The following is a 14,072-nucleotide window of genomic DNA, read 5'->3' as shown; positions in this document are numbered from 1 at the left end:
TCTCACTGGGATACGGGGTCCCCCTCCCTCTCCTGAAGGGGCTGCTCTCACTGGGGTACGGGGTCTCCCTCCCTCTCCTGAAGGGGCTGCTCTCACTGGGATACGGGGTCCCCCTCCCTCTCCTGAAGGGGCTGCTCTCACTGAGGTACGGGGTTCCCCTCCCTCTCCTGAAGTGGCTGACCCTCACTGGGGTACGGGGTCCCGCTCCCTCTCCTGAAGGGGCTGCTCTCACTGAGCTACGGGGTCCCACTCCCTCTCCTGAAGGGGCTGCTCTCACTGAGGTATGGGGTCCCCCTCCCTCTCCTGAAGGGGCTGCTCTCACTGAGGTATGGGGTCCCCCTCCCTCTCCTGAAGGGACTGACCCTCAGTGAGGTACGGGGTCTCCCTCCCTCTCTTGAAGGGACTGAACCTCACTGAGGTACGGGGTCTCCCTCCCTCTCCTGAAGGGGCTGACCCTCACTGGGGTACGGGGTCTCCCTCCCTCTCCTGAAGGGGCTGCTCTCACTGAGGTACGGGGTCCCCCTCCCTCTCCTGAAGGGACTGACCCTCACTGGGGTACGGGGTCTCCCTCCCTCTCCTGAAGGGACTGACCCTCACTGAGGTACGGGGTCTCCCTCCCTCTCTTGAAAGGACTGACCCTCACTGAGGTACGGGGTCCCCCTCCCTCTCCTGAAGGGGCTGCTCTCACTGGGGTACGGGGACTCCCTCCCTCTCCTGAAGGGGCTGACTCTCACTGGGGTACGGGTTCTCCCTCTCTCTCCTGAAGGGGTTGCTCTCACTGAGGTACGGGGTCCCCCTCCCTCTCCTGAAGGGGCTGCTCTCACTGGGGTACGGGGTCCCCCTCCCTCTCCTGAAGGGACTGACCCTCACTGGGGTACGGGGTCTCCCTCCCTCTCCTGAAGGGGCTGACCCTCACTGAGGTACGGGGTCTCCCTCCCTCTCCTGAAGGGGCTGCTCTCACTGAGGTACGGGGTCCCCCTTCCTCTCCTGAAGGGGCTGACCCTCACTGGGGTACAGGGTCTCCCTCCCTCTCCTGAAGGGGCTGACTCTCACTGGGGTACGGGGTCTCCCTCCCTCTCCTGAAGGGGCTGACCCTCACTGGGGTACGGGGTCTCCCTCCCTCTCTTGAAGGGGCTGACCCTCACTGAGGTACGGGGTCTCCGTCTCTCTCCTGAAGGGGCTGCTCTCACTGAGGTACGGGGTTCCCCTCCCTCTCCTGAAGGGGCTGCTCTCACTGGGTTACGGGGTCCCCCTCCCTCACCTGAAGGGGTGACCCTCACTGGGGTACGGGGTCCCCCTCCCTCTCCTGAAGGGGCTGCTCTCACTGAGGTACGGGGTCTCCCTCCCTCTCCTGAAGGGGCTGCTCTCACTGAGGTACGGGGTCCCCCTCCCTCTCCTGAAGGGGCTGACCCTCACTGGGGTACGGAGTCCCCCTCCCTCTCCTGAAGGGGCTGCTCTCACTGAGGTACGGGGTCTCCCTCCCTCTCCTGAAGGGACTGCTCTCACTGGGGTACGGGGTCTCCCTCCCTCTCCTGAAGGGTCTGCTCTCACTGAGGTACGGGGTCTCCCTCCCTCTCCTGAAGGGGCTGCTCTCACTGAGGTACGGGGTCCCCCTCCCTCTCCTGAAGGGGCTGACCCTCACTGAGGTACGGGGTCTCCCTCCCTCTCCTGAAGGGGCTGACCCTCACTGGGGTACGGGGTCCCCCTCCCTCTCCTGAAGGGGCTGCTCTCACTGAGGTACGGGGTCTCCCTCCCTCTCCTGAAGGGACTGCTCTCACTGGGGTACGGGGTCTCCCTCCCTCTCCTGAAGGGGCTGCTCTCACTGAGGTACGGGGTCCCCCTCCCTCTCCTGAAGGGGCTGACCCTCACTGAGGTACGGGGTCTCCCTCCCTCTCCTGAAGGGGCTGACCCTCACTGGGGTACGGGGTCTCCCTCCCTCTCCTGAAGGGGCTGACCCTCACTGGGTTTACGGGGTCTCCCTCCCTCTCCTGAAGGGGCTTACTCTCACTGGGGTACGGGGTCCCCCTCCCTCTCCTGAAGGGGCTGCTCTCACTGAGGTACGGGGTTCCCCTCCCTCTCCTGAAGGGACTGACCCTCACTGGGGTACGGGGTTCCCCTCCCTCTCCTGAAGGGACTGACCCTCACTGAGGTACGGGGTCTCCCTCCCTCTCCTGAAGGGGCTGCTCTCACTGGGGTACGGGGTCCCCCTCCCTCTCCTGAAGGGGCTGCTCTCACTGAGGTACGGGGTTCCCCTCCCTCTCCTGAAGGGCTGCTCTCACTGGGGTACGGGGTCCCCCTCCCTCTCCTGAAGGGGCTGCTCTCACTGAGGTACGGGGTCCCCCTCCCTCTCCTGAAGGGATGACCCTCACTGAGGTACGGGGTCTCCCTCCCTCTCTTGAAGGGACTGACCCTCACTGAGGTACGGGGTCTCCCTCCCTCTCCTGAAGGGGCTGACCCTCACTGGGGTACGGGGTCTCCCTCCCTCTCCTGAAGGGGCTGCTCTCACTGAGGTACGGGGTCCCCCTCCCTCTCCTGAAGGGACTGACCCTCACTGGGGTACGGGGTCTCCCTCCCTCTCCTGAAGGGACTGACCCTCACTGAGGTACGGGGTCTCCCTCCCTCTCTTGAAAGGACTGACCCTCACTGAGGTACGGGGTCCCCATTCCTCTTCTGAAGGGGCTGCTCTCACTGGGGTACGGGGACTCCCTCCCTTTCCTGAAGGGGCTGACTCTCACCTGGGTACGGGTTCTCCCTCTCTCTCCTGAAGGGGTTGCTCTCACTGAGGTACGGGGTCCCCCTCCCTCTCCTGAAGGGGCTGCTCTCACTGGGGTACGGGGTCTCCCTCCCTCTCCTGAAGGGGCTGACCCTCACTGAGGTACGGGGTCTCCCTCCCTCTCCTGAAGGGGCTGCTCTCACTGAGGTACGGGGTCCCCCTTCCTCTCTTGAAGGGGCTGACCCTCACTGGGGTACAGGGTCTCCCTCCCTCTCCTGAAGGGGCTGACTCTCACTGGGGTACGGGGTCTCCCTCCCTCTCCTGAAGGGGCTGACCCTCACTGGGGTACGGGGTCTCCCTCCCTCTCTTGAAGGGGCTGACCCTCACTGAGGTACGGGGTCTCCCTCTCTCTCCTGAAGGTGCTGACTCTCACTGGGGTATGGGGTCCCCCTCCCTCTCCTGAAGGGGCTGCTCTCACTGAGGTACGGGGTCTCCCTCCCTCTCCTGAAGGGGCTGACCCTCACTGAGGTACGGGGTCCCCCTCCCTCTCCTGAAGGGACTGACCCTCACTTGGGTACGGGGTCTCGCTCCCTCTCCTGAAGGGGCTCCTCTCACTGAGGTACAGGGTCTCCCTCCCTGTCCTGAAGGGGCTGCTCTCACTGGGGTACGGGGTCCCCCTCCCTCTCCTGAAGGGGCTGCTCTCACTGGGGTACGGGGTCTCCCTCCCTCTTCTGAAGGGGCTGCTCTCACTGGGGCACGCAATCTCCCTCTCTCTCCTGAAGGGGCTGCTCTCACTGGGGTACGGTTCCCCCTCCCTCTCCTGAAGGGACTGACCCTCACTGGGGTACGGGGTCTCCCTCCCTCTCCTGAAGGGGCTGCTCTCACTGGGGTACGGGGTCCCCCTCCCTCTCCTGAAGGGGCTGCTCTCACTGAGGTACGGGGTCTCCCTCCCTCTCCTGAAGGGGCTGACTCTCACTGAGGTACGGGGTCCCCCTCCCTCTACTGAAGGGACTGACCCTCACTGGGGTACGGGGTCTCCCTCCCTCTCCTGAAGGGGCTGACCCTCACTGGGGTACGGGGTCCCCCTCCCTCTCCTGAAGGGGCTGACCCTCACTGGGGTACGGGGTCGTCCTCCCTCTCCTGAAGGGGCTGCTCGCACTGAGGTACAGGGTCCCCCTCCCTCTCCTGAAGGGGCTGACTCTCACTGAGGTACGGGGTCTCCCTCCCTCTCCTGAAGGGGCTGACTCTCACTGAGGTACGGGGTCCCCCTCCCTCTCCTGAAGGGGCTGCTCTCACTGGGGTACGGGGTCTCCCTCCCTCTCCTGAAGGGACTGACCCTCACTGGGGTACGGGGTCTCCCTCCCTCTCCTGAAGGGGCTGCCCTCACTGGGGTACGGGGTCCTCCTCCCTCTCCTGAAGGGGCTGCTCGCACTGAGGTACAGGGTCCCCCTCCCTCTCCTGAAGGGGCTGACTCTCACTGAGGTACGGGGTCCCCCTCCCTCTCCTGAAGGGGTTGCTCTCACTGGGGTACGGGGTCCCCCTCCCTCTCCTGAAGGGGCTGCTCTCACTGGGGTACGGGGTCTCCCTCCCTCTCCGGAAGGGGCTGACCCTCACTGGGGTACGGGGTCTCCCTCCCTCTCCTGAAGGGGCTGACTCACACTGAGGTAGAGAGTCTCCCTCCCTCTCCAGAAGGGGCTGCTCTCACTGGGGTACGGGGTCCACCTCCATCTCCTGAAGTGGCTGCTCTCACTGGGGTACGGGGTCTCCCTCCCTCTCCGGAAGGGGCTGACCCTCACTGGGGTACGGGGTCTCCCTCCCTCTCCTGAAGGGGCTGCTCTCACTGAGGTACAGGGTCCCCCTCCCTCTCCTGAAGGGTTGCTCTCACTGGGGTACGGGGTCCACTACCCTCTCCTAAAGGGGCTGCTCTCACTGAGGTACGGGGTCCCCCTCTCTATCCTGAAGGGGTTGCTCTCACTGGGGTACGGGGTCCCCCTCCCTCTCCTGAAGGGGCTGCTCTCACTGAGGTATGGGGTCCCCCTCCCTCTCCTGAAGGGACTGACCCTCACTGGGGTACGGGGTCTCCCTCCCTCTCCTGAAGGGGCTGACCCTCACTGGGTTTACGGGGTCTCCCTCCCTCTCCTGAAGGGGCTTACTCTCACTGGGGTACGGGGTCCCCCTCCCTCTCCTGAAGGGGCTGCTCTCACTGAGGTACGGGGTTCCCCTCCCTCTCCTGAAGGGACTGCTCTCACTGGGGTACGGGGTCCCCCTCCCTCTCCTGAAGGGGCTGCTCTCACTGAGGTACGGGGTTCCCCTCCCTCTCCTGAAGGGGCTGCCCCTCACTGGGGTACGGGGTCCCGCTCCCTCTCCTGAAGGGGCTGCTCTCACTGAGCTACGGGGTCCCACTCCCTCTCCTGAAGGGGCTGCTCTCACTGAGGTATGGGGTCCCCCTCCCTCTCCTGAAGGGGCTGCTCTCACTGAGGTATGGAGTCCCCCTCCCTCTCCTGAAGGGATTGACCCTCACTGAGGTACGGGGTCTCCCTCCCTCTCTTGAAGGGACTGACCCTCACTGAGGTACGGGGTCTCCCTCCCTCTCCTGAAGGGGCTGACCCTCACTGGGGTACGGGGTCTCCCTCCCTCTCCTGAAGGGGCTGCTCTCACTGAGCTACGGGGTCCCACTCCCTCTCCTGAAGGGGCTGCTCTCACTGAGGTATGGGGTCCCACTCCCTCTCCTGAAGGGGCTGCTCTCACTGAGGTATGGGGTCCCCCTCCCTCTCCTGAAGGGGCTGCTCTCACTGAGGTACGGGGTCCCCCTCCCTCTCCTGAAGGGACTGACCCTCACTGGGGTACGGGGTCTCCCTCCCTCTCCTGAAGGGACTGACCCTCACTGATTACGGGGTCTCCCTCCCTCTCTTGAAGGGACTGACCCTCACTGAGGTACGGGGTCCCCCTCCCTCTCCTGAAGGGGCTGCTCTCACTGGGGTACGGGGTTCCCCTCCCTCTCCTGAAGGGACTGACCCTCACTGGGGTATGGGGTCTCCCTCCCTCTCCTGAAGGGACTGACCCTCACTGGGGTATGGGGTCCCCCTCCCTCTCCTGAAGGGACTGACCCTCACTGAGGTACGGGGTCTCCCTCCCTCTCCTGAAGGGGCTGCTCTCACTGAGGTATGGGGTCCCCCTCCCTCTCCTGAAGGGGTTGCTCTCACTGAGGTACGGGGTCTCCCTCCCTCTCTTGAAGGGACTGACCCTCACTGAGGTACGGGGTCTCCCTCCCTCTCCTGAAGGGGCTGACCCTCACTGGGGTACGGGGTCTCCCTCCCTCTCCTGAAGGGACTGACCCTCACTGGGGTACGGGGTCTCCCTCCCTCTCCTGAAGGGGCTGACCCTCACTGGGGTACGGGGTCTCCCTCCCTCTCCTGAAGGGGCTGCTCTCACTGAGGTACGGGGTCTCCCTCCCTCTCCTGAATTGGCTGACCCTCACTGAGGTACGGGGTCTCCCTCCCTCTCCTGAAGGGGCTGCTCTCACTGGGGTACGGGGTCCCCCTCCCTCTCCTGAAGGGACTGACCCTCACTGGGGTACGGGGTCTCCCTCCCTCTCCTGAAGGGGCGGCTCTCACTGGGGTACGGGGTCTCCCTCCCTCTCCTGAAGGGGCTGCTCTCACTGATATACGGGGTCTCCCTCTCTCTCCTGAAGGGGCTGCTCTCACTGAGGTACGGGGTCCCCCTCTCTCTCCTGAAGGGACTGACCCTCACTGGGGTACGGGGTCTCCCTCCCTCTCCTGAAGGGGCTGCTCTCACTGATATACGGGGTCTCCCTCTCTCTCCTGAAGGGGCTGCTCTCACTGAGGTACGGGGTCCCCCTCTCTCTCCTGAAGGGACTGACCCTCACTGGGGTACGGGGTCCCCCTCTCTCTCCTGAAGGGGCTGACCCTCACTGGGGTACGGGGTCTCCCTCCCTCTCCTGAAGGGGCTGCTCTCACTGAGGTACGGGGTCTCCCTCTCTCTCCTGAAGGAGCTGACCCTCACTGGGGTACGGGGTCCCCCTCCCTCTCCAGAAGGGGCTGACCCTCACTGGGGTACGGGGTCCCCCTCCCTCTCCAGAAGGGGCTGACCCTCACTGGGGTACGGGGTCTCCCTCCCTCTCCTGAAGGGGCTGACTCTCACTGGGGTACGGGGTCCCCCTCCCTCTCCTGAAGGGGCTGCTCTCACTGGGATACGGGGTCTCCCTCTCTCTCCTGAAGGGGCTGACCCTCACTGGGGTACGGGGTCTCCCTCCCTCTCCTGAAGGGGCTCCTCTCACTGAGGTACAGGGTCTCCCTCCCTCTCCTGAAGGGGCTCCTCTCACTGAGGTACAGGGTCTCCCTCCCTCTCCTGAAGGGGCTGCTCTCACTGGGGTACGGGGTCCCCCTCCCTACCCTGAAGGGGCTGCTCTCACTGGGGGACGGGGTCTCCCTCCCTCTCCTGAAGGGGCTGCTCTCACTGGGGTACGGGGTCTCCCTCTCTCTCCTGAAGGGGCTGCTCTCACTGGGGTACGGGGTCTCCCTCCCTCTCCTGAAGGGGCTGCTCTCACTTGGATACGGGGTCTCCCTCTCTCTCCTGAAGGGGCTGACCCTCACTGGGATACGGGGTCTCCCTCCCTCTCCTGAAGGGGCTGACCCTCACTTGGGTACGGGGTCCCCCTCCCTCTCCTGAAGGGGCTGCTCTCACTGGGGTACGGGGTCTCCCTCTCTCTCCTGCAGGGGCTGACCCTCACTGGGGTACGGGGTCTCCCTCTCTCTCCTGAAGGGGCTGACCCTCACTGGGGTACGGGGTCTCCCTCTCTCTCCTGAAGGGGCTGCTCTCACTGGGGTACGGGGTCCCCCTCTCTCTCCTGAAGGGGCTGCTCTCACTGGGGTACTGGGTCTCCCTCTCTCTCCTGAAGGGGCTGCTCTCACTGGGGTACGGGGTGTCCCTCCCTCTCCTGAAGGGGCTGCTCTCACTGGGGTACGGGGTCTCCCTCTCTCTCCTGAAGGGGCTGCTCTCACTGGGGTACGGGGTCTCCCTCTCTCTCCTGAAGGGGCTGCTCTCACTGAGGTACAGGGTCTCCCTCCCTCTCCTGAAGGGACTGACCCTCACTGGGGTACGGGGTCTCCCTCCCTCTCCTGAAGGGGCTGCCCTCACTGGGGTACGGGGTCCTCCTCCCTCTCCTGAAGGGGCTGCTCGCACTGAGGTACAGGGTCCCCCTCCCTCTCCTGAAGGGGCTGACTCTCACTGAGGTACGGGGTCCCCCTCCCTCTCCTGAAGGGGTTGCTCTCACTGGGGTACGGGGTCCCCCTCCCTCTCCTGAAGGGGCTGCTCTCACTGGGGTACGGGGTCTCCCTCCCTCTCCGGAAGGGGCTGACCCTCACTGGGGTACGGGGTCTCCCTCCCTCTCCTGAAGGGGCTGACTCACACTGAGGTAGAGAGTCTCCCTCCCTCTCCAGAAGGGGCTGCTCTCACTGGGGTACGGGGTCCACCTCCCTCTCCTGAAGGGGCTGACTCTCACTGGGGTATGGGGTCCCCCTCCCTCTCCTGAAGGGGCTGCTCTCACTGAGGTACAGGGTCTCCCTCCCTCTCCTGAAGGGACTGACCCTCACTGGGGTACGGGGTCTCCCTCCCTCTCCTGAAGGGGCTGCTCTCACTGGGGTACGGGGTCCACCTCCCTCTCCTGAAGGGGCTGCTCTCACTGAGGTACAGGGTCTCCCTCCCTCTCCTGAAGGGGCTGCTCTCACTGGGGTACGGGGTCTCCCTCCCTCTCCTGAAGGGACTGCTCTCACTGAGGTACAGGGTCCCCCTCCCTCTCCTGAAGGGGTTGCTCTCACTGGGGTACGGGGTCCACTACCCTCTCCTAAAGGGGCTGCTCTCACTGAGGTACGGGGTCCCCCTCTCTCTCCTGAAGGGGTTGCTCTCACTGGGGTACGGGGTCCCCCTCCCTCTCCTGAAGGGGCTGCTCTCACTGAGGTATGGGGTCCCCCTCCCTCTCCTGAAGGGACTGACCCTCACTGGGGTACGGGGTCTCCCTCCCTCTCCTGAAGGGGCTGACCCTCACTGGGTTTACGGGGTCTCCCTCCCTCTCCTGAAGGGGCTTACTCTCACTGGGGTACGGGGTCCCCCTCCCTCTCCTGAAGGGGCTGCTCTCACTGAGGTACGGGGTTCCCCTCCCTCTCCGGAAGGGGCTGCTCTCACTGGGGTACGGGGTCCCCCTCCCTCTCCTGAAGGGGCTGCTCTCACTGAGGTACGGGGTTCCCCTCCCTCTCCTGAAGGGGCTGTCCCTCACTGGGGTACGGGGTCCCGCTCCCTCTCCTGAAGGGGCTGCTCTCACTGAGCTACGGGGTCCCACTCCCTCTCCTGAAGGGGCTGCTCTCACTGAGGTATGGGGTCCCCCTCCCTCTCCTGAAGGGGCTGCTCTCACTGAGGTATGGGGTCCCCCTCCCTCTCCTGAAGGGACTGACCCTCACTGAGGTACGGGGTCTCCCTCCCTCTCTTGAAGGGACTGACCCTCACTGAGGTACGGGGTCTCCCTCCCTCTCCTGAAGGGGCTGACCCTCACTGGGGTACGGGGTCTCCCTCCCTCTCCTGAAGGGGCTGCTCTCACTGAGGTACGGGGTCCCCCTCCCTCTCCTGAAGGGACTGAACCTCACTGGGGTACGGGGTCTCCCTCCCTCTCCTGAAGGGACTGACCCTCACTGATTACGGGGTCTCCCTCCCTCTCTTGAAGGGACTGACCCTCACTGAAGTACGGGGTCCCCCTCCCTCTCCTGAAGGGGCTGCTCTCACTGGGGTACGGGGACTCCCTCCCTCTCCTGAAGGGACTGACCCTCACTGGGGTACGGGGTCTCCCTCCCTCTCCTGAAGGGGCTGCTCTCACTGGGGTACGGGGTCACCCTCCCTCTCCTGAAGGGGCTGCTCTCACTGGGGTACTGGGTTCCCCTCCCTCTCCTGAAGGGACTGACCCTCACTGGGGTATGGGGTCTCCCTCCCTCTCCTGAAGGGACTGACCCTCACTGGGGTATGGGGTCCCCCTCCCTCTCCTGAAGGGACTGACCCTCACTGAGGTACGGGGTGTCCCTCCCTCTCCTGAAGGGGCTGACCCTCACTGGGGTACGGGGTCTCCCTCCCTCTCCTGAAGGGACTGACCCTCACTGGGGTACGGGGTCTCCCTCCCTCTCCTGAAGGGGCTGACCCTCACTGGGGTACGGGGTCTCCCTCCCTCTCCTGAAGGGGCTGCTCTCACTGAAGTACGGGGTCTCCCTCCCTCTCCTGAATTGGCTGACCCTCACTGAGGTACGGGGTCTCCCTCCCTCTCCTGAAGGGGCTGCTCTCACTGGGGTACGGGGTCCCCCTCCCTCTCCTGAAGGGACTGACCCTCACTGGGGTACGGGGTCTCCCTCCCTCTCCTGAAGGGGCTGCTCTCACTGGGGTACGGGGTCTCCCTCTCTCTCCTGAAGGGGCTGCTCTCACTGAGGTACGGGGTCCCCCTCTCTCTCCTGAAGGGACTGACCCTCACTGGGGTACGGGGTCTCCCTCCCTCTCCTGAAGGGGCTGCTCTCACTGATATACGGGGTCTCCCTCTCTCTCCTGAAGGGGCTGCTCTCACTGAGGTACGGGGTCCCCCTCTCTCTCCTGAAGGGACTGACCCTCACTGGGGTACGGGGTCCCCCTCTCTCTCCTGAAGGGGCTGACCCTCACTGGGGTACGGGGTCTCCCTCCCTCTCCTGAAGGGGCTGCTCTCACTGAGGTACGGGGTCTCCCTCTCTCTCCTGAAGGAGCTGACCCTCACTGGGGTACGGGGTCCCCCTCCCTCTCCAGAAGGGGCTGACCCTCACTGGGGTACGGGGTCCCCCTCCCTCTCCAGAAGGGGCTGACCCTCACTGGGGTACGGGGTCTCCCTCCCTCTCCTGAAGGGGCTGACTCTCACTGGGGTACGGGGTCCCCCTCCCTCTCCTGAAGGGGCTGCTCTCACTGGGATACGGGGTCTCCCTCTCTCTCCTGAAGGGGCTGACCCTCACTGGGGTACGGGGTCTCCCTCCCACTCCTGAAGGGGCTCCTCTCACTGAGGTACAGGGTCTCCCTCCCTCTCCTGAAGGGGCTCCTCTCACTGAGGTACAGGGTCTCCCTCCCTCTCCTGAAGGGGCTGCTCTCACTGGGGTACGGGGTCCCCCTCCCTACCCTGAAGGGGCTGCTCTCACTGGGGTACGGGGTCTCCCTCCCTCTCCTGAAGGGGCTGCTCTCACTGGGGTATGGGGTCTCCCTCTCTCTCCTGAAGGGGCTGCTCTCACTGGGGTACGGGGTCTCCTTCCCTCTCCTGAAGGGGCTGCTCTCACTTGGATACGGGGTCTCCCTCTCTCTCCTGAAGGAGCTGACCCTCACTGGGATACGGGGTCTCCCTCCCTCTCCTGAAGGGGCTGACCCTCACTTGGGTACGGGGTCCCCCTCCCTCTCCTGAAGGGGCTGCTCTCACTGGGGTACGGGGTCTCCCTCTCTCTCCTGCAGGGGCTGACCCTCACTGGGGTACGGGGTCTCCCTCTCTCTCCTGAAGGGGCTGACCCTCACTGGGGTATGGGGTCTCCCTCTCTCTCCTGAAGGGGCTGCTCTCACTGGGGTACGGGGTCCCCCTCTCTCTCCTGAAGGGGCTGCTCTCACTGGGGTACGGGGTCTCCCTCTCTCTCCTGAAGGGGCTGCTCTCACTGGGGTACGGGGTCTCCCTCTCTCTCCTGAAGGGGCTGCTCTCACTGAGGTACGGGGTCTCCCTCCCTCACCTGATGGGGTGACCCTCACTGGGGTACGGGGTCCCCCTCCCTCTCCTGAAGGGGCTGCTCTCACTGAGGTACGGGGTCTCCCTCCCTCACCTGATGGGGTGACCCTCACTGGGGTACGGGGTCCCCCTCCCTCTCCTGAAGTGGCTGCTCTCACTTGGGTCCGGGGTCTCCCTCCCTCTCCTGAAGGGGCTGCTCTCACTGGGGTACGGGGTCTCCGTCCCTCTCCTGAAGGGACTGACACTCACTGGGGTACGGGGTCTCCCTCCCTCTCCTGAAGGGACTGACTCTCACTGGGGTACGGGGTCTCCCTCCCTCTCCTGAAGGGACTGACTCTCACTGGGGTACGGGGTCTCCCTCCCTCTCCTGAAGGGGCTGCCCTCACTGGGGTACGGGGTCCCCCTCCCTCTCCTGAAGGGGCTGCTCTCACTGGGGTACGGGGTCCCCCTCCCTCTCCTGAAGGGGCTGCTCTCACTGGGGTACGGGGTCCCCCTCCCTCTCCTGAAGGGGCTGACCCACACTGGGGTACGGGGTCTCCCTCCCTCTCCTGAAGGGGCTGACCCTCACTGGGGTACGGGGTCTCCCTCCCTCTCCTGAAGGGGCTGCTCTCACTGGGGTACGGGGTTCCCCTCCCTCTCCTGAAGGGACTGACCCTCACTGGGGTACGGGGTTCCCCTCCCTCTCCTGGAGGGACTGACCCTCACTGGGGTACGGGGTCTCCCTCCCTCTCCTGAAGGAGCTGACCCTCACTGAGGTACGGGGTCTCCCTCCCTCTCCTGAAGGGGCTGACTCTCACTGAGGTATGGGGTTTCCCTCCCTCTCCTGAAGGGGCTGACCCTCACTGAGGCACGGGGTCTCCCTCCCTCTCCTGAAGGGGCTGACTCTCACTGGGGTACGGGGTCTCCCTCCCTCTCCTGAAGGGACTGACCCTCACTGGGGTACGGGGTCTCCCTCCCTCTCCTGAAGGGGCTGCTCTCACTGAGGTACGGGGTCTCCCTCCCTCTCCTGAAGGGACTGACCCACACTGAGGTACGGGGTCTCCCTCCCTCTCCTGAAGGGGCTGCTCTCACTGAGGTACAGGGTCTCCCTCCCTCTCCTGAAGGGGCTGCTCTCACTGGGGTACGGGGTCCCCCTCCCTCTCCTGAAGGGGCTGACCCTCACTGGGGTACTGGGTCTCCCTCCCTCTCCTGAAGGGGCTGCTCTCACTGGGGTACGGGGTCTCCCTCCCTCTCCTGAAGGGGCTGCTCTCACTGGGGTACGGGGTCTCCCTCCCTCTCCTGAAGGGGCTGACCCTCACTGGGGTACGGGGTCTCCCTCCCTCTCCTGAAGGGGCTGCTCTCACTGAGGTACGGGGTCCCCCTCCCTCTCCTGAAGGGACTGACCCTCACTGGGGTACGGGGTCTCCCTCCCTCTCCTGAAGGGACTGACCCTCACTGAGGTACGGGGTCTCCCTCCCTCTCTTGAAAGGACTGACCCTCACTGAGGTACGGGGTCCCCCTCCCTCTCCTGAAGGGGCTGCTCTCACTGGGGTACGGGGACTCCCTCCCTTTCCTGAAGGGGCTGACTCTCACTGGGGTACGGGTTCTCCCTCTCTCTCCTGAAGGGGTTGCTCTCACTGAGGTACGGGGTCCCCCTCCCTCTCCTGAAGGGGCTGCTCTCACTGGGGTACGGGGTCTCCCTCCCTCTCCTGAAGGGGCTGACCCTCACTGAGGTACGGGGTCTCCCTCCCTCTCCTGAAGGGGCTGCTCTCACTGAGATACGGGGTCCCCCTTCCTCTCCTGAAGGGGCTGACCCTCACTGGGGTACAGGGTCTCCCTCCCTCTCCTGAAGGGGCTGACTCTCACTGGGGTACGGGGTCTCCCTCCCTCTCCTGAAGGGGCTGACCCTCACTGGGGTACGGGGTCTCCCTCCCTCTCTTGAAGGGGCTGACCCTCACTGAGGTACGGGGTCTCCCTCTCTCTCCTGAAGGTGCTGACTCTCACTGGGGTATGGGGTCCCCCTCCCTCTCCTGAAGGGGCTGCTCTCACTGAGGTACGGGGTCTCCCTCCCTCTCATGAAGGGGCTGACCCTCACTGAGGTACGGGGTCCCCCTCCCTCTCCTGAAGGGACTGACCCTCACTGGGGTACGGGGTCTCCCTCCCTCTCCTGAAGGGGCTCCTCTCACTGAGGTACAGGGTCTCCCTCCCTGTCCTGAAGGGGCTGCTCTCACTGGGGTACGGGGACCCCCTCCCTCTCCTGAAGGGGCTGCTCTCACTGGGGTACGGGGTCTCCCTCCCTCTTCTGAAGGGGCTGCTCTCACTGGGGCACGCAATCTCCCTCTCTCTCCTGAAGGGGCTGCTCTCACTGGGGTACGGGGTCTCCCTCCCTCTCCTGAAGGGACTGACCCTCACTGGGGTACGGTTCCCCCTCCCTCTCCTGAAGGGACTGACCCTCACTGGGGTACGGGGTCTCCCTCCCTCTCCTGAAGGGGCTGCTCTCACTGAGGTACAGGGTCTCCCTCTCCTGAAGGGGCTGCTCTCACTGGGGTACGGGGTCCCCCTCCCTCTCCTGAAGGGGCTGACCCTCACTGGGGTACTGGGTCTCCCTCC

Source organism: Chiloscyllium plagiosum, unplaced genomic scaffold, assembly GCF_037043375.1.
Source record: "Chiloscyllium plagiosum isolate Xiang-an unplaced genomic scaffold, Cpla_swu_hap1 HiC_scaffold_8, whole genome shotgun sequence".
NCBI lineage: Eukaryota > Metazoa > Chordata > Chondrichthyes > Orectolobiformes > Hemiscylliidae > Chiloscyllium > Chiloscyllium plagiosum.
This window is presented reverse-complemented; position numbering follows the sequence as displayed.